General features: G+C 42.5%; 1 long non-coding RNA gene across 1 annotated transcript in view; it reads left to right on the top strand.

The window, feature by feature from the left end:
• Nucleotides 1-14,480: 14,480 nt before the first annotated feature.
• Nucleotides 14,481-19,034, top strand: part of LOC137424029 (uncharacterized) — a 45,155-nt gene continuing 40,601 nt past the window's right edge. The window contains exons 1-2 of the long non-coding RNA XR_010983882.2: nucleotides 14,481-14,587; nucleotides 14,726-14,814. This is a non-coding gene — a long non-coding RNA (uncharacterized LOC137424029). The remainder of the gene's footprint in view (nucleotides 14,588-14,725; nucleotides 14,815-19,034) is intronic.

Here is a 19,034-nt window from a genome sequence, read left to right as displayed (position 1 = left end):
GAGCTCCCCCTCTTTGGGCCTTTGTCATTCGAGCCGTCCTGAATGAAAAATTTCCAGGTCGCTGGATTGGCTGAGATGGACCCGATCACCAAACATAACCCCCCTTGATTTTTTCTGTGGGGGTTTGTCAAATACTAGGGCATGCGATGTTGTCCACAGCACCAAGGTGGCAAACCTGCAGGAGCTTTGCTCTGGGATCACAGCTACATGCGCACTGGTGGATGCACACATGCTGAGCCGAACATGGCAAGAACTCGTGTACCACCTTGATGCCCTGCACATGACAAAGCAAGCTCACATTGAAGTGTTTTGATGGTGTGCACAAAACCTTTTGAGTTTCTGTATCATATAAACCAAAGGGTATCGCATCAATTGTGGTTCTAAATATATTAACAGCCAAAGTTTTTGAAACACGATGCATCTCAAGTTTTTGATGCAGTCTACACCTGCCGTGCTCTCCAAACTCTGCCTATGGCATCCAAGGCCAACTCCACACATAGCTTACTGACCTTCTTTACTCACGGAGCCAATGTGTGGCTCTCAATGTAATCCTTTAGTCTCCTCTCCCTGTCAAGGCAGGAGTGCTCCAATGCAGAGTTATGAGCCCAGTCCTATTCCTGATCTTCATAAAGACCTCTCTGACTCTGTAGAATCCTCTTTCTCTATTTGCTGACGACTTCACCTTCTGCCGTAACATCCATTATCTTTCAGACAGGCAAGTTGCAACCTCTTCCCTCTCTTCAGATCTTGAAAAAAAAATCGCACCCGTGTCTGAAGGAAGCGGTTCAGTTTGGCATTTTAAAGATTAAATAGGCAAAACGGAAAACGAACAAAACCCATTATAATTGCTCTTTAGAACCCATTATAATTACCTTTAGAACCCTTTAGAATTACAATTTGGAACCCTTTATAATTACTATTTAGAACCCTTTATAATTACTATTTAGAACCCTTTATAATTACTATTTAGAACCCTTTATAATTACTATTTAGAACCCTTTATAATTACTATTTAGAACCCTTTATAATTACTATTTAGAACCCTTTATAATTACTATTTAGAACCCTTTATAATTACTATTTAGAACCCTTTATAATTACTATTTAGAACCCTTTATAATTACTATTTAGAACCCTTTATAATTACTATTTAGAACCCTTTATAATTACTATTTAGAACCCTTTATAATTACTATTTAGAACCCTTTATAATTACTATTTAGAACCCTTTATAATTACTATTTAGAACCCTTTATAATTACTATTTAGAACCCTTTATAATTACTATTTATAACCCTTTATAATTACTATTTATAACCCTTTATAATTACTATTTAGAACCCTTTATAATTACTATTTAGAACCCTTTATAATTACTATTTATAACCCTTTATAATTACTATTTAGAACCCTTTATAATTACTATTTAGAACCCTTTATAATTACTATTTAGAACCCTTTATAATTACTATTTAGAACCCTTTATAATTACTATTTAGAACCCTTTATAATTACTATTTAGAACCCTTTATAATTACTATTTAGAACCCTTTATAATTACTATTTAGAACCCTTTATAATTACTATTTAGAACCCTTTATAATTACTATTTAGAACCCTTTATAATTACTATTTAGAACCCTTTATAATTACTATTTAGAACCCTTTATAATTACTATTTAGAACCCTTTATAATTACTATTTAGAACCCTTTATAATTACTATTTAGAACCCTTTATAATTACTATTTAGAACCCTTTATAATTACTATTTAGAACCCTTTATAATTACTATTTAGAACCCTTTATAATTACTGTTTAGAACCCTTTATAATTACTATTTAGAACCCAACCAAGCCGACCTTTTTCTAACTTTCCAGTTTTTCTTCCCGAGAGTTTGCTTCCGCTGTATCCATCTTGTCTCCACATCTTCTTATCCACATCTTTTTAATTATTTGTCCATGTCTCCTATTTTTGTCCCCCATCGCACCGCGGAGCAAAAGGGGGACTATGGTTTTCTCCTCCGTCCGTGTGTGCGTCCATCCATCCGTGCGTGTAGTGCCGACGTGCGTGCGTGCGTACGTGCATACGTGCGTGCGTGCGTAAGCGAAGGACCGAATTCTAATTTGGTGTGTGGGTGCAACCCACGTCAATATCCAAGATGGCCACCGCCATGTTTGTCTGAACCTTGTGAGCGGAATATCTTGAAAAATAAGCGAAGTACCAACTTCTAATCTGGTGTGTGGGTCTATCTAGGCATAAGGAAGAACGCTATTGAAAATTGGGTCGCCACGTTAAAATCCAAGATGGCCGCCACCATATATATGTCTGAAACTTGAGCGAAATATCTTGAAAAATAAACGTACTACTAACTTCTAATCTGGTGTGTGGGTGTATCTACGCATAACGAAGAACGCTATTGAAAATTGGGTCGCCACGTCAAAATCCAACATGGCCGCCACCATATATATGTCTGAACCTTGTGAGCGAAATATCTTGAAATATAAACGAACTACTAACTTCTAATCTGGTGTGTGGGTGTATCTACGCATAACGAAGAACGCTATTGAAAATTGGGTCGCCACGTCAAAATCCAAGATGGCCGCCTTGCGTCTTCCACTTTGTCAACTCACATCACTTCACCGACGGGGGACCTAGGCGTAATGCTTGTCTCCTTTAACCCTGCTGTCGGTGTGTTCCCCCCTCTCTTTCAACTGTTTCTTTTGTTTTGTTACATCCTGATTCTTCTATGTTCTAGCTCCTCTACGAGCCTCGACATTGTATTAAAAAAAATCCGTTTTCTTTCACTTTCAGGTTGTGCTTTTGACAGTCAAAATTGACGTTGATATGTTGGCTTTCATAGTGCCAACTAGAAATAATTAAAGGTTCCAAACTTATTAGTTACATAATCAATAACTTGTAAAGCTTAATGAGCAAATCAAATATGGCCACATCAGCTTTTTAGATTAAAAGCTGCAAATGAAGCTGTTGGGGGAGCCTGGGGGAGATGGGGTGGCCTGCCTCTGGTAACGATAGGCCTTCAGGAATTATCCACAAACCTTTCTCTTATAGACAACAAGCTCAGTACCGAGACCGGCTTTGTTTGCACATGGCTGCTCGTTACGTGCGAGCTCCCTGGTGCACACTTTTCCTTCCAGAGGCAAATTGATCCAAAGTCGATAAGCTTTTAAAATGGCTATCGATCAGAAAGAGTCTGGGGGAGCTGCAAGGCAGTGGACATGGGAAAACGGTCGCTTTGGCCTATAGCGAACGGCAATAAAAAGCCGACTAAAAGAGAGGAAAGGATGTGGGATGGATGACGATCAGGGCGTAATGGGTTGGCTAATTTGGAGAGGAAAGTATAAATTCTTATTTCATTTATTAGAAGAGAATCGCCGAGTAACAGGAACAAGAGGAGGTCTTGGAAGCAACCTCAGGACATTCTCCACCAGAGGATGAGCCTTCCTTCCACTCCTGTCCATTCCTGTCCACAATCACTGGCTCTGGGAGAGATGTTGATTAGAATAAATGGCATAAGAGTCCATTTTCCCACATAGGATGTCACCTTGTGGTGGACAGGAAGTTACCTTGTGCCAGACAGGAAGTTACCTTGTGCCAGACAGGAAGTTACCTTGAGGCAGATAGGAAGTGACCATTTTTTTTAAATGTAATGTAAAGGGCTACAGAGAAAATGAAGAAAAACTGGCAAAATCTTCACCTAGTCCTGAAACCAGGAAACCTCTTCAAAGGGGCGCTATGCAGGAGGGGGTAACTAGGCCAGGCAGAAAAATGAATTTTCCTACCCCCGTTGGATGTTTTTTAGGAGACACCATTTTCGTACTGGATGGCCGTTGCCCGTTGGCTCCCTACAGGAGCCCATCCGCCCTTTGTCAGGTGTTGTTTTAAATCCCGGCAGGGTATCACAGTCATCCTCCCCACGAGCAAAGCCAGTGAGGGGTGTCTGTTTAGTCGCCGACAACCCAAACATGCGGCAGGCAGCACTGGGTTACATGTTACCAGAGGCAATCCCAAAAGATCAATTGACCATATAAGTGTACAACGGGGGTGTGTTCAGTTACCAAGCAGCTATCTGGCGCTTGCCAAGCCAGACGTTCCTTATCGACGGTTTCTGATGGAGCGCTTGCTTGAGTCACTTGGCGAGCACTCTGCAAGAAACTTGGCAACTGAACACTACACCCCCCTGGCTTATTAGAAATCAGAAACGCCATTTTTAACACCAATGGGATGAATGATTGCACTGCTCAGCTCGTTGTCAGGATGGTTGCAGAACAGCTCGATCTCACAGGGTAAGTCGGTTAACCTTATTGGCAGAATCCTGTTATTGAAGCAATCCCAAACATGCAGTGCCTTTGGGACATGGGATTACAGGCATCAGGCATTGCTTGCACAAGCTCGTTGGAATCTGCATTCAGTAAATCCTTCTCTGAGTAACAATTAAAATGCTCTGCTGCAAGTATTACAACTTGTGAATAATTACAAGAGAATACCATTAACTTTTTTATTTATTTCAGGAAGTGGTAGATTGCCTGGATAAGTGAAAGTACTTTTTCTATTTAAACCAGAAAGAAGTCCGATGGAGAAATTACTGGCCTGGTTCTTGAAACAATTAGTCAGGTTCACCATGTTAACAAATATAATTTCTTTCAAAAATTTGGGATTAGCAAACCTGTACATTTTTGGAATATTCAGAGCATGAGGAATCCAAAAATTTATGTTCACATTTGCGTAGACACCTTTGCGAAAATGACACTCAGGACAGTGATGAAGATAGTCAGGTTCACCATGTTAACAAATAGAATTTCTTTCAAAATTTTGGGAGATTAGCAAACCTGTAAATTTTTGGAATCTTCAGAGCATGGAGAATCTGAAAATCAATGCTGGCATTTGCACAGACACCTGCATGGCCGCCATTTTGGATTTTCAAAATGGCCGCCATAAAATACATATTTTGCGCGATCTCGGCTTCTAGTCAACCTAGAGACTTAATTAAATATGCCAATCCTATGTTTTCTGGGTCAAGGAATCCAATAAAGGCCTCAAAATAGTGCTCAGGATTATAGAAAAGCAACAAACAAAGGTCATTGAAAACCATTGTCTTTATATTTGTGGTATAACTGTATTACATAATACATGATATTGCAAGTCCTTTGAAGTTATAGGTTGTTATAGGAAGTTATAGGTAGTATCAGATTGAACTATAAGTCCTATACACAGGATCTACGAGGTCTATACCGTTCAGGAATATGCTTTTACAGATCTTCATCACTGTCCTGAGTGTCATTTTCGCAAAGGTGTCTACGCAAATGTAAACATTAATTTTTGGATTCCTCATGCTCTGAATATTCCAAAAATGTATAGTTTTGCTAATCTACCAAAATTTTGAACGAAAAAACATAGTGAACCTGACTAAATGTCCAAATTCATAAATGTTCACTGAATTGATGTCTTCAGCTTTTCTTCTGAACTTTAATGCCACTCTTCTTCTTCCACTTTTCTCTCCTTCCTTTTCTTCTGATTGGTCCATTATTGTTTACTCTTTCATAAAGCACGTTTCACTTTTTTGGTGGACTCTGGAGCAGCTCTTCTCCTTTCTATACATTCTCTTCTTCTCACTCTCATTGTTGTCCTCCTCTTCTTATCCTTGTCGCCTTTTTCCTGTACTTGTAACATATAGAATGAGCTCCCTGACAAGGAACTTCAACACAGGAGGCCATTAGGCCCATTAAGCTGGTCTGTGCAATGGTTGTCAACCTATGGTTTGAAAAAAAGAAGCTTATCTGGAATTTGAATTCCAGATAAGGTATTGTCATCATGCACCGTCCGCTAGTCGGTGGCCTATTTCGACTTTTCCGAACAAACCGCTGGGCTGATCCGGCTGAAATTTGGCAGGAAGGTTTCGCTCCAGATTGATAGCAGGGATCGCAAAGTTCATTCCGGTCACGTGACCGGAAAGTGTGTCATAATGTCCGACTTAGAAAATTCCTTCAAAAATCTTTTTTTCCAGACCCACCAGTCAAAATGCCACCAAATTTGGGTTACAACATTATGCCAGGGTATGGAAGTTAAATTTCGGAGGTCAGGCCAATCACGTGACCGAGTCCCTGGTGTTGGGCTAGCGGCTAGGGTGCCGGCTTAGGATCCTAGGATCCTGGGTTCGAATCCCGGTCAATCGCTGAATTAACGCCAGGGGGGTTGACTCAGCCTGTCATCCTTCCGAGGTCGGCAAATTGAGTACCAGTTCACTGGTAATTCCCTGCTTGTCGTTAAAGGCGGCAAAAAGGGTTGGCGTCAGGAAGGGCATCCGGCCGTAAAACATTGCTTCAAAAAGGGGACCGAAAAACAACAACAACCACAGTTCTCGAAAAAGGCCAACCCCCGCTTGCGGGGAAAAATGGCCTCTAAAGGTGGTATTTTTTTTGGTTATGCCGATCACGTGACCGGAAGTGTCAAAATGGCCGACTTAGCCAATCTTTTGGAAAATCGTGTGAATTCATTCAAAAATCTTCTTCTCCAGACCCACCTGTCAGAATGCTACCAAATTTGGGTTACATTAGGCCAGGGCCCAGATAAGCTATAGGTCCAGTGGTCCTATTTTATTGTCCTTGTTCTATCCCCTTTAAATGGTGAGCGTCCAGAAGCCAAACACAATATTGACAAATTGCGTTTGGAGGCCCAGCGGGCCATTGGGGGAACTCCTGGGGGGAGTAGTGTGAGCCCCCGATGTGGCAAAAAAAGCCACCAAGCAAGTAATTAGTAAGCAGCACATTTACAAAATCTTTGGTATGACTCGGCTGGGATTCAAAACCGACAACCTAGCTCCCAGACTCAGAGCAGATGGTCCAACCATTATACCACCACTTCTTCTCTGAACAAACCCACATTAATAAGGACACTTTAAGTAAGATTGTCATGGAACGTCGGAGAGCTCAAAGCTGGAGTCGATTTGATGTAATGTTTCATGGACCATGGTATATATATATGTTTCGAGTGTTCAGCGAGGTTGTTTTATGCATGTTTTACAGATTACAACTCGTTTAAAGGGTGGGTTTTTTTATTGTTTTCCATTTTGCTTTTCATTACGGTGCCTTTTTATTTCATATCGAGTCAAACCGAACTTATTAAGGAGTAAAACATGAGTAAATAATGCTCTTTTATCATTCGGTTACATCAAACGCAATGCGCAAGGTCGTACAGCATGTTTCAAACACGACTCCGTGCGTGCGCGCCATTGTAAGATGGAAATGAGGAATTTGCAAAACGCTTTGGACTTAATATTATATTTAATAAAAGGAGACTTAAAGGATATCTCGGAGATGGCTTATTACCATCGCCACCGAAGGTGGATAGAGGTTATGTCCTGTCCGTTTGTCCGTTTGTTACTTGCAAAATCGAAGATTTTTCAAGTATATTGGTCGGTTGTGTTTGTGGTTCTGTCTGTCTGTCTGTCTGTCTGTTTGTTTGTTTGTCACCGGCCTACAGGTCACAATTTTCAACCGATCTTCACGAAACTTCATCAAATGGTAGAGTTGGTCAAAAGCAAGAAGCCTATTGTTTTTGGGATCAAAAGGTCAACATAGGCCAAAGGTCACCACCTTTGCTAAATTTTAAAATCCTCAATTTTCATCCGATTGACCTGAAATTTGAAGAGGACTTGCATATCTGGTCACTCAATTCAACCACCAAGTATATTTGAGGTCAACATAGGCCAAAAGGTCAACATAGGCCAAATTTCTAAAATCCTCAATTTTCATCCGATTGACTTGAAATTTGAAGAGGACTTGCATATCTGGTCACTGAATTCAACCACGAAGTATTTTTGAGGTCAACATAGGCCAAAAGGTCAACTAAGGCCACATTTATAAAATGCTCAATTTTCATCCAATTGACTTGAAATTTGAAGAGGACTTGCATATCTGGTCACTGAATTCAATCACAAATTATTTTTTAGGTAAACATAGGCCAAAAGGTCAACGTCGGCCGAATTTCTAAAATCACCAATTTTCATTTGATTGACTTGAAATTCGAAGAGGATTTACATATATGGTCACTGAATTCAACCACCAACTATTTTTGAGGTCAACATAGGCCAAGTTTTTAAAATCCTCAATTTTCATCCGATTGACTTGAAAATTGAACAGCATTTGCACATTGAGTCACTAAATAGGGAAACGAACTATTTTTGAGGTCAAAAGGTCAAAGGTCAACCTTCCAAAATCATTTTTCATCTGAAAAATCGTCACTTTTCTTCCTATTGACCCGAGCTTTGATCAAGATTGTCAATTTTAATCTTGATAAAATGGACAATTTGCTGTATCAATGGAAATTTTTTTCTTTGGGGTGGGGGGCGGATTTTGCAAGTGTCGTGCTCTGCATGACGTCTTCTTGTTTGTTTGTTTGTGAACAAAATACCTCAAAAAGTTGTGGACATATTCGGACGAAATTTGGCAGAGATGTAGTGTATGTGACAAGGACGAAATGATTAGATTTTGGTGAAGATCCGGATTCGGCTACTAGAATTTTAAAAGTGATTCTTCACCATTCGGAGATAGGGACGAAAAAGATACATAGCAGGATATCTCAAAAAGTTGTGGACGGATTTGGACGCAACGTGGTGGGCTGGTTGTGTGTCTGACGAGGCCGATTCGATTCGATTTTGGTGAAGATCTGAATATGGCTTCGGATACAACAACAACAGTTATTTTAAGGCCATTTTCCCTGTAAGAGCGGGGGTTAGCCTTGCGGTCCCCATGACAATCTTCTCCATTTTGCCCTATTTTCTGCATCTCCCCTTGTTAACCCCCTTGCCCGCATTTCTTCTGCGACCATCTTTAGCCAAGTCTTTCTCGGTCTTCCCCGTCCTCTACTTCCTTCTACATTCATTTGCATCACTCTTCTCAACCAGTCACTTTCATCCTTCCTCCACACATGACCAAACCATCTCAACCTGTTTCTCTTCACAGCATCCATCACAGGCTCTATTCCCATCATCTTTCGCAATTCATCATTTGTCTTCCTCTCTCTCAACGATACTCCACACATCCACCGAACCATTCGCATTTCCACACTTTCCAGCCTTCGTTGCTGCTCTCCGTTCATTACCCATGTCTCGCTCCCATAAATCATAACACTTCTCACACATGCAGCATACACCTTTGCCTTCAGCTTCAACGACACTCCCCTCCTCGTCATTACGCCACTCAGTTCCCGAAACTTCTTCCATGCACATCTCACTCCAGCAACCGTTGCCGAGTCTGATCCACCTTCTCCATTCAGCATGTCTCCTAGGTAACAAAATGTTTTCACACCTTCCAGCTTCATGCCGTCTCCAAGATACAACTCAACATTTCCTCCATCTGCACCTCCCTCTGTGCACACCTTACACTTGAATGTAGCTGCCACACTGGTTAAGGACCCTCTCAAACCACTACATTTTTGATGAACCCACACAGCACACGGCCACTTCCCAGTTCTTTCCACCTCACCACATGCTTTACCACTTGCCATCACCTTCGTTTTTCTGATATTCACTTTAAGACCTTTTGTCTCCATACATTCCTTCCACTTGTTCATCTTCTCCTTCAGTCCATCCATACTTTCTGCAATCAACACCAGATCATCTGCATACAACAACTCCCACGGTAAACCCTCCTTTACGTTCCGAGCCAGCACCTCCATCACAGCCTCAAATCGTAGTGGACTTAGTACCGACCCGTGATGCACTCCCACCTTCACCTCAAACTCACCACTGTTCCCGTCCTTCGTCCTTACAGCTGTGCACGCTCTTTTGTACATTGCCATCACTACTCTGATCAGCCATTCCTCCACTCCTAACTTCCTCAATGCCCATGTCACTACTTCACGTGGAACCTATCGAATGCTTTCTCCAGATCAACAAACCCAAGAAACAACTTCTTCCTCTTCTCCATGTACTTCTCCTGCAACTGGCTCACAATAAAAAGCGCGTCTGTTGTTCCTCTTCCTGGCATAAATCCAAACTGCATTTCGTCGATCTTCACTTTCTTCCTTATCCTCCTCTCCAACACCCTTTCCAATACCTTCATTCCATGCTCCAATAACTTTATCGCTCGGTACGAGCCACACTCCAGAGGGTCACCTTTCCCCTTGTATAGAGGGATGAGGGTACTCAGTTCCCAATCCACTGGAATGCGGCCTTCTTTCACCACCAGATTGCAGATCTCTGTCATTCTCTTCACACCCCAACTTCCTGCTGCCTTCAACATATCTCCCACAACTCCCGTCGGCCCTCCCGCTTTTCTACCCTTCATTGCTTTTATCGCTTCCTCAACTTCCTTTTCGGTTATCTTCTCTGCCGGTCTTAAAACTGGGTTACTCTCTATGTTGCCATCCCATTCATTCTCTGTATTCAACAGTATTTCCATCTTCCTTTATTTCCATCTGGGTCCACAACGATTTGTCCCACTTCATCCTTCAAGCAACTCACCCCCATCACATCACACCTCTCTTTCGCTGCTTTGCAATCCGGAATACCGCTCTCTGACCCTCTTCTGAATCCAAGCGTTTGTGGAGTTTCGGTATCGTCCTTCCATCTTTTTTTTTTTACCTCCGCCACTGAAGGTGGATGGAGGTTATGTTTTCACCCCTGTCTGTTTGTCTGTTTGTCTGTGAACAAAAAATCCAGAAAAGTTGTGGACGGATTCGGACGAAATTTGGCAGAGATGTAGCGTATGTGACAAGGATGAAATGATTAGATTTTGGTGAAGATCCGGATTCGAATCCGGTTACGAGAATTTTTAAAGTGATTCTTCACCATTGGGGGATAGGGCCAAAAACGATACATAGCAGGATATCTCAAAACGTTATGGATGGATTTGGACGAAACTTGTTGGACCGGTTGTGTGTGTGACAAGGACGATTCGATTTGGTTTTGGTGAAAATCTGAATATGGATTCGGATATGAGAATTATTTAATTTCTTAAGTGATTCTTCACCTTTGGGAGATAGGGCTAAAAACTATACATTGCGGGAAATCTGAAAAAAATTATGGATGGATTTGGACGAAACTTGTTGGACAGGTTTTGTGTGTGACAAGGAAGAATCAATTAGAATTTGGTGAATATCTGAATATAGATTCAGATATGAGAATTATTAAATTTTTTCAGTGATTCTTCACCATTGAGTGACATGGCCAACCAGGCGGAGGTATGCTCTCTGCTGAGTGCCGTTCGAGTTATGCATGTTTTGGGATTGCTATAGTCTGGGTTCGATTCCAGACGGAATACGATTCGATTCCAAACTGCCCTCCTGGTGCCTCACACATTACGTTATATCGTAGACAGAGAGAATGCCATCGGATTGTACTTTCACTGTGTTTCACAGAACCCCAGGTGTGTGGGATATAGGCAAAGGTTTTGCGACTATCAATGAGCTGCTCCAAACAACAAGGAATTGATATCATCATTAGTCTACCTGCTGGTACACTGATCCTCTCCTTCGGATCAATTCCGCTAATAGCCCAGCGGCTAAGTCGAAAAATATTTCACTTTGTGGAGAAATTATGAAACTTTGCAGACAGGTGGAGGACCCCAGTAGGAACATTTTTCGATTAGGACCCAACTCTGAAACGCCCCCTGGTGGCCGATAGAAATACGATTGCAGTGGCTAACCCCCCCCCCCCCCCATGACAATTTGGGTGAACAGGTGATCAGTTAGCACCCCATATGCTTTTACTTAGCACCCCATATTATTTCAGTGCTGCCATCTGTTTGCATTAGTTTAGGTTAAGATAGAAGATTTCCTTTTTTATGCAATAAAGTTCTTTGCAGACATCAAAGTTCGTTATCATTATTGTATTAACGCATGTTTTATTTTACAGGTGGAAAACCATAAAGCATGTCCAGGTCATTCAAGATCGTTCCTTTTCAAGTCAATCGGATGAAAATTGAGGATTTTAGAAATTTGGCCTATGTTGACCTTTTGGCCAATGTTGACCTTAAAAAAAATTGGTAATTGTATTCAGTGACCTGATATGTAAATGCTCTTCAAATTTCAAGTCAATCAGATGAAAATTGAGGATTTTAGAAATTTGGCCTATGTTGACCTTTTGGCCAATGTTGACCTTAAAAATAATTGGTAGTTGTATTCAGTGACTGGATATATAAATGCTATTCAAATTTCAAGTCAATCAGATGAAAATTGAGGATTTTAGAAATTTGGCCTATGTTGACCTTTTTGGCCAATGTTGACCTTAAAAATAATTGGTAGTTGTATTCAGTGACCTGATATGTAAATGCTCTTCAAATTTCAAGTCAATCAGATGAAAATTGAGGATTTAAGAAATTTGACAAAGTTGTTGACCTTTGGCCTATGCTGAGTTGGGTCCTAATCGAAAAATGTTCCTACTGGGGTCCCCAACCTGTGTGCAAAGTTTCATAATTTCTCCACAAAGTGAAATATACTGCCATATTTTTCGACTTAGCCGCTGGGCTATAAGTCTTGGAGCACGCGTTTGGGGTGTAATCTGGAGATTTCGGTTTGAATGTGCAGTCTCTGCTCGTCTTTTTTTTATTTTTCAATGAAGCTTTATTACGATAATATGGAGAAGACAAATTAAAATTAATTACTTTGTCAAAAGGTTAAAGGCCATCATCACCTAAAATCATCAATTGACATCCAATTGACCTTAAATTCAAATGAACCATTTGAGTGTTGTCATCATCAAATGTTCAACAAAGCTTTATTATGAGAATATGAAGGCAAATTAATAACTTGGACAAAAGGTCAAAGGTCAGCGTCACATAAAATCGCCAATTTTCATCCGATTGACCTGAAATTTTAAGAATTTGCAGATTGGGTGACTGAATTGGTTCACCAATTAAAAATTTAAAGCTAGAAGCTGACCGTTTTGTTTTTTAGCCGCGTCGCAGACGCTGCTCATAGAGTGCCCTCTGCTGTTGTTGTTCTTCTTGTTCTTCTTCTTGTTCTTGCAGAGAAGACAAAACCTCAAAGCTCCACCCATTCTGGGAACCATAGCTCCACCCATTCTGGGAGAGCCTTCATATAAACAAATATCCACCATTTTATTAACTCGCATAGCTTTGAGACCTGTTTTGTAGGCCTGTGGTGTCTTCCTCTCTCACACAGTTTTATTTCAAATCAAATTCGATATATCATTTCATTTTTCACAGTCGCTAACATAGTTTTAGACTCGGTTGAAAAAAAACGGGAAGAAAATCCGATGAAAGTTGCCCTTTATAGAACGAAATGAATTCTCAAAGGCCTGTAACTTCAAGTCCATTGAGATATTTTTTTAAAATCGCGGCATGGTCAGTCATACACCGCCTGAAATAACAGGCAGGAAAATGCCGAGATATATATATTTTGTTTAAATCGCGGCATGCTCAGTCATACACCGCCCGAAATAACAGACGGGAAAATGCCGAGATATATTAAAAATTCGTCCATTTGATGACAATCGTCACGATGAAATATTTAATTTATACGTCGTCACAATAATGTGGAGAGAGGAGCATAGCTTCGTTCACGTGTCGCCACACACGGGAAGTTGCCGAGATATATATTTTTTTTAAATCGCGGCATGGTCAGTCATACACCGCCTGAAATAACAGACGGGAAAATGCCGAGATATATTAAAAATTCGTCGCCACACACGGGAAATTGCCGAGATATATTTTCACTTTGCACAAAAATAACATCAAGTAATCGAATCAATAGGAATGTCCTGTGCCTATAACATCGACGTTATAGGCACAGGTGCATCTAGGCATTGTGTAACATCGACGCGGCTTTTGTTTTAATTAAAACTTTTTGTACTGTTTTAGATCAAAAGGTCAAGGTTACGTAACATCACCAATTTTCACCCGATTGACCTGAAATGTAAATAATTTGCACATCGGGTCACTGAATTGGTTCACTAATCAAAAGGTAGGAGTGGATTGTTTTTTTTAGATCAAAAGGTCAGGGTTGCATAAAATCGTCAATTTTTTTTTTTTTAACTGTTTGAGTTATTTTGAGCACACAGAAGAAGAAGAAGAAGAAGAAGAAGCAGAGGAAGAAGAAGCGTCGAATACAAACGTACGTGCGGACGAGCTTTACGTTTTCAGATGCTTTCTCGTTTTACTTGCTCCGTATGCAGCACAATATGCCTGCGGGGGCACAGCTGTGCCGCTGATGCAGTGCCCCTTGCAGGAGAGAGGAGGAATGTATCATTTGTTTCGGGTGCTGGCGATTGATCACCGGCTCTTCAAGCCTGGTGGTGGTTTAGCAGTTAAGCGGCACAGCTGCGCCCAGGTAGCCCACAGCATTTGGCTATATATATATATATATATATATATTATTGTATAGCCTTTGTATACGGTACTGTACTTGAGGTCGGCGTGACGTCACTGTCACGTCACGTGATTGCGCCTCGTAACGCGATCGCCATTTTGAAGTTTGATTGACAGAGGGGGAAGCAAACGCTCTGCACGAACGACTAACCACAGTGAATACGTTCAGTGAGTGTAGCAATTCCTTCGAATCACCGCATAGGCCGAAGTCATTCGTCTCCCTCTCATCGTTGAATTTTTGTGAGCTATTTCGGAATTTGTACCATTTTGGCATTCTCATATCTCATCAATATATGGAGAATTTGTCGCCTGGCTTTGGCATGATATCGCGTGAAATTTGGGTTCATTAGACTACTTTGTTCTTGTCCATATCGGCAGCCTGCAGACACCTGGAGGAACAACCTGCGAGACTGGCCGAGGTGGAGTATCCCGAGGTGCACAGCAGCTACCTTCAGTCAGAACTCCAGGTTAGATCCGTAATTCTATTTTGATTAGGACAGATATTTATTTAATGAATTGGCTTTAATTTTAATATTGAACACTGTATTTTTACATAGTACTTACTGTCTATTTGATTACAGAAATAGGTAACAAACTAATTTAATTAATTGATGGTGCTTTGCTGCTCAAGTTTATCACCATCGATAATCTGGGTCGGCATTATATAAATAAATAACCACCTTTAGAGGCCATTTTTCCCCGCAAAGCGGGGGTTGGCCTTTTTCAGGGACCGTGGTTGTTGTTGTTTTTCGGTCCCCTTTTTGAAGCAATGTTTTACGGCCGGATGCCCTTCCTGACGCCAACCCTTTTTGCCGCCTTTAACGACAAGCAGGGAATTACCAGTGAAGTGGTACTCAATTTGCCGACCTCGGAAGGATGACAGGCTGAGTCAACCCCCCTGGCGTTCATTCAGCGATCGACCGAGATTCGAACCCAGGATCCTAGGATCCTAAGCCGGCACCCTAGCCGCTGGCCCAACACCAGGCATTGCCAATATGCACAAATACAAACACGTATTCCCCTTCAACCTGGGATGTTTACCACCTTCAAGCTGGGATGTTTGCCCCTTCAACTTGACTTGTTCACCAACTTCAAGCTGGGATGTTTGCCCCTTCAACTTGACTTGTTCACCAACTTCAAGCTGGGATTTTTACCCCTTCAAGCTGGGATGTTTGCCCCTTCAAGCTGGGATTTTTACCCCTTCAAGCTGGGATGTTTGCCCCTTCAAGCTGGGATGTTTGCCCCTTCAAGCTGGGATTTTTACCCCTTCAAGCTGGGATGTTTGCCCCTTCAAGCTGGGATGTTTGCCCCTTCAAGCTGGGATGTTTGCCCCTTCAAGCTGGCATGTTTGCCCCTTCAAGCTGGGATGTTTGCCCCTTCAAGCTGGGATGTTTGCCCCTTCAAGCTGGGATTTTTACCCCTTCAAGCTGGGATTTTTACCCCTTCAAGCTGGGATGTTTACCCCTTCAAGCTGGGATTTTTACCCCTTCAAGCTGGGATGTTTGCCCCTTCAAGCTGGGATGTTTGCCCCTTCAAGCTGGGATGTTTGCCCCTTCAAGTTGGGATTTCTACCCCTTCAAGCTGGGATTTTTACCCCTTCAAGCTGGGATGTTTGCCCCTTCAAGCTGGGATTTTTACCCCTTCAAGCTGGGATGTTTGCCCCTTCAAGCTGGGATGTTTGCCCCTTCAAGCTGGGATTTTTGCCCCTTCAAGCTGGGATTTTTACCCCTTCAAGCTGGGATTTTTACCCCTTCAAGCTGGGATGTTTACCCCTTCAAGCTGGGATGTTTACCCCTTCAAGCTGGGATGTTTACCCCTTCAAGCTGGGATGTTTACCCCTTCAAGCTGGGATGTTTAATCCTTCAAGCTGTGTTGTTTACCCCTTCAACTTGACTTGTTCACCAACTTCAAGCTGGGATTTTTACCCCTTCAAGCTGGGATTTTTACCCCTTCAAGCTGGGATTTTTACCCCTTCAAGCTGGGATGTTTAATCCTTCAAGCTGTGTTGTTTACCCCTTCAAGCTGGGATTTTTACCCCTTCAAGCTGGGATGTTTAATCCTTCAAGCTGTGTTGTTTACCCCTTCAAGCTGGGATGTTTGCCCCTTCAAGCTGGGATTTTTACCCCTACAAGCTGGGATGTTTACCCCTACAAGCTGGGATTTTTACCCCTTCAAGCTGGGATGTTTGCCCCTTCAAGCTGGGATTTTTACCCCTTCAAGCTGGGATGTTTACCCCTTCAAGCTGGGATGTTTACCCCTTCAAGCTGGGATGTTTACCCCTTCAAGCTGGGATGTTTACCCCTTCAAGCTGGGATGTTTACCCCTTCAAGCTGGGATGTTTACCCCTTCAAGCTGTGTTGTTTACCCCTTCAAGCTGGGATGTTTGCCCCTTCAAGCTGGGATTTTTACCCCTACAAGCTGGGATTTTTACCCCTTCAAGCTGGGATGTTTGCCCCTTCAAGCTGGGATTTTTACCCCTACAAGCTGGGATGTTTACCCCTACAAGCTGGGATTTTTACCCCTTCAAGCTGGGATGTTTGCCCCTTCAAGCTGGGATTTTTACCCCTTCAAGCTGGGATGTTTACCCCTTCAAGCTGGGATGTTTACCCCTTCAAGCTGGGATGTTTACCCCTTCAAGCTGGGATGTTTACCCCTTCAAGCTGGGATGTTTACCCCTTCAAGCTGGGATGTTTAATCCTTCAAGCTGTGTTGTTTACCCCTTCAAGCTGGGATGTTTGCCCCTTCAAGCTGGGATTTTTACCCCTACAAGCTGGGATGTTTACCCCTTCAAGCTGGGATGTTTACCCCTTCAAGCTGGATTTTTACCCCTTCAAGCTGGGATTTTTACCCCTTCAAGCTGGGATTTTTACCCCTTCAAGCTGGGATGTTTACCCCTTCAAGCTGGATTTTTACCCCTTCAAGCTGGGATGTTTACCCCTTCAAGCTGGGATTTTTACCCCTTCAAGCTGGGATGTTTACCCCTTCAAGCTGGGATTTTTACCCCTTCAAGCTGGGATGTTTACCCCTTCAAGCTGGGATGTTTAATCCTTCAAGCTGTGTTGTTTACCCCTTCAAGCTGGGATGTTTGCCCCTTCAAGCTGGGATTTTTACCCCTACAAGCTGGGATGTTTACCCCTACAAGCTGGGATTTTTTACCCCTTCAAGCTGGGATGTTTGCCCCTTCAAGCTGGGATTTCTACCCCTTCAAGCTGGGATGTTTGCCCCTTCAAGCTGGGATTTTTACCCCTACAAGCTGGGATGTTTACCCCTACAAGCTGGGATTTTTACCCCTTCAAGCTGGGATGTTTGCCCCTTCAAGCTGGGATTTTTACCCCTTCAAGCTGGGATGTTTACCCCTTCAAGCTGGGATTTTTACCCCTTCAAGCTGGGATGTTTGCCCCTTCAAGCTGGGATTTTTACCCCTACAAGCTGGGATGTTTACCCCTTCAAGCTGGGATTTTTACCCCTACAAGCTGGGATGTTTACCCCTACAAGCTGGGATGTTTACCCCTACAAGCTGGGATTTTTACCCCTTCAAGCTGGGATGTTTGCCCCTTCAAGCTGGGATTTTTACCCCTTCAAGCTGGGATGTTTGCCCCTTCAAGCTGGGATTTTTACCCCTTCAAGCTGGGATGTTTACCCCTTCAAGCTGGGATGTTTACCCCTTCAAGATGGGATGTTTACCCCTTCAAGCTGGGATGTTTACCCCTTCAAGCTGGGATTTTTACCCCTTCAAGCTGGGATTTTTACCCCTTCAAGCTGGGATGTTTACCCCTTCAAGCTGGATTTTTACCCCTTCAAGCTGGGATGTTTACCCCTTCAAGCTGGGATTTTTACCCCTTCAAGCTGGGATGTTTACCCCTTCAAGCTGGGATTTTTACCCCTTCAAGCTGGGATGTTTACCCCTTCAAGCTGGGATGTTTAATCCTTCAAGCTGTGTTGTTTACCCCTTCAAGCTGGGATGTTTGCCCCTTCAAGCTGGGATTTTTACCCCTACAAGCTGGGATGTTTACCCCTACAAGCTGGGATTTTTTACCCCTTCAAGCTGGGATGTTTGCCCCTTCAAGCTGGGATTTCTACCCCTTCAAGCTGGGATGTTTGCCCCTTCAAGCTGGGATTTTTACCCCTACAAGCTGGGATGTTTACCCCTACAAGCTGGGATTTTTACCCCTTCAAGCTGGGATGTTTGCCCCTTCAAGCTGGGATTTTTACCCCTTCAAGCTGGGATGTTTACCTCTTCAAGCTGGGATGTTTACCCCTTCAAGCTGGGATGTTTACCCCTTCAAGCTGGGATTTTTACCCCTTCAAGCTGGGATTTTTATCCCTTCAAGCTGGGATGTTTACCCCTTCAAGCTGGGATTTTTACCCCTTCAAGCTGGGATTTTTACCCCTTCAAGCTGGGATGTTTACCCCTTCAAGCTGGGATGTTTAATCCTTCAAGCTGTGTTGTTTACCCCTTCAACTTGACTTGTTCACCAACTTCAAGTTGGGATTTTTACCCCTTCAAGCTGGGATGTTTACCCCTTCAAGCTGGGATTTTTACCCCTTCAAGCTGGGATGTTTACCCCTTCAAGCTGGGATGTTTAATCCTTCAAGCTGTGTTGTTTACCCCTTCAAGTTGACTTGTCTACCCCTTAAAGCTGGGATGTTTACCCCTTAAAGTTGGGATGTTTACGTTTACCCCTTA

Source organism: Myxine glutinosa, chromosome 3 (genome assembly GCF_964187855.1).
Source record: "Myxine glutinosa chromosome 3, kmMyxGlut1.1, whole genome shotgun sequence".
Lineage (NCBI taxonomy): Eukaryota > Metazoa > Chordata > Myxini > Myxiniformes > Myxinidae > Myxine > Myxine glutinosa.
The sequence above is the reverse complement of the archived record's forward strand: the minus strand, read 5'-3'. Positions and strand labels throughout refer to the sequence as shown.